This window comes from Austrofundulus limnaeus, unplaced genomic scaffold, assembly GCF_001266775.1.
Source record: "Austrofundulus limnaeus strain Quisiro unplaced genomic scaffold, Austrofundulus_limnaeus-1.0 Scaffold2187, whole genome shotgun sequence".
NCBI lineage: Eukaryota > Metazoa > Chordata > Actinopteri > Cyprinodontiformes > Rivulidae > Austrofundulus > Austrofundulus limnaeus.
This window is the reverse complement of record NW_013954589.1, coordinates 20,507-22,057: the sequence shown is the minus strand read 5'-3', so window position 1 is coordinate 22,057 and position 1,551 is coordinate 20,507. Positions and strand designations below refer to the sequence as shown.

At 42.6% G+C, this 1,551-nt stretch overlaps 1 pseudogene; it reads left to right on the top strand.

Moving 5' to 3' along the window:
- The first annotated feature begins 466 nt into the window (after nucleotides 1-466).
- LOC106537225 (muscleblind-like protein 2a pseudogene) lies at nucleotides 467-1,340 on the top strand (annotated as a pseudogene).
- The last annotated feature ends 211 nt before the right edge of the window (nucleotides 1,341-1,551 follow it).

Genomic DNA, 1,551 nt, shown 5'->3' with positions numbered 1-1,551 from the left:
CAGAAATATTATAAAACTCGAGCAGCAACAGAAAGCTACAGCCAGCTGCCATCAAGAAACTAGAATTATGCATTAATAAACACTAAAATTAAAGACTGAAGTTGTTTTAGGAAATTAATTTTGAGATTAGCTTTGTTTTGACGAGCTGTAAGCTCGTYGATCCAGAGCCATCTACAACAGTTAAGATATTAACGTACCTACACAACCCCACTTCTGAATGTTTGAACTATCCCTTTAAGGTCTCTAAATGCTCCATCACACAGCACAAACATTTTCTCTGGTTTATGCTATCCTTTAGGTCCTGAACACACTAAGACCTTAAAAGCACAGATCTTCAACTGTGGTGTTTCAACGAATCAAAATGTTTTGCCTGTAAACAAAAAGCTTRTTGAAAAGGTGTTTTATTTTCACAAGGCAACTAAAACTATGTCTCCTCTTGTCTCTGCCTCYTGTTCCCGTCCCACAGATCATCCTGAAGTAAGCATCGGGAAGGAGACGGAGTGTCACGAAGCTGCACTAGGAAACCCAAAACAGCCCTTCTGTAAATACTACCTTGCCTCTCCCGTAGAGGTGCAGCAACCCGCATGCTAAGAGTGTAACACTTCACTTTAACCATTAGAGCTGCAGTGTCGGTGTAACTCACACAGGATAAAAAAATCTACAGAATATATTGTATGTATTGTTCAAAAACAAAACACGAACATGGAAAAACATCCTAAATATTCTTATGTGTAGTACAGAAATAGATACATTATAGATACCGTGGAGTTCATCCCTTTGGTTTGTTGAAAACAGATGTTTGGTTTGAGCTGCRTGAGAAGAAGAAGACTTGTGTTTTTCATGATGAAACCCCGCCCCCTTCACCTGCCCCGGATGCTAAGATGCCATAACGAAGCTTCTCCCTCCTCGCCTCAATGTTTCGCCACAACCTTTAAATTCAACTTTTCTTTTTTACCGCCATCGCCCGTGCTGCAACTGGGTCGCCCTTTTATTTGTTTGTCGTGACGCCGGGACAGCAGAAGACCGGGTCGGGCCCGCACCCAAATGGCTCAACAAAGCCGGAACCAGAAGCTTTGTGTGTGTGTGTGTGTGTGTGTGTGTGTGTGTGTGTGTGTGTGTGTGTGTGTGTGTGTGTGTGTGTGTGTGTGTGTGTGTGTGTGTGTGTGTGTGTGTGTGTGTGTGTGTGTGTGTGTGTGTGTGTGTGTTCGTATCAGGAGAACCAATGGTCTGCCGGCAGACTGTGACTTTTAAGCCAGGGGCAACACCAGTACTGGTAGGAATGTTGTTGTTTTTTTTTTAAAGGTTATTTTTAAAGGCAGGAAATAAGTGCTAAACCTAAACAAAAAAAACACAAACAAGGTGCGTTTGGCGACACCCCGTCAAGCAACAAGATGACTTGAACTTGRACCGGAGGGCTATCTGTGACCGTCGGTTGTTCCCTGCTCTCACCGATTATCCTGTTCCATTTTAGAAGAAACAAAAACAAAACATAAATAAAACTGTAGAAGTGCCTGGAAACAAAAAAGGCTCATCCACGAAATGTGTTCCGAG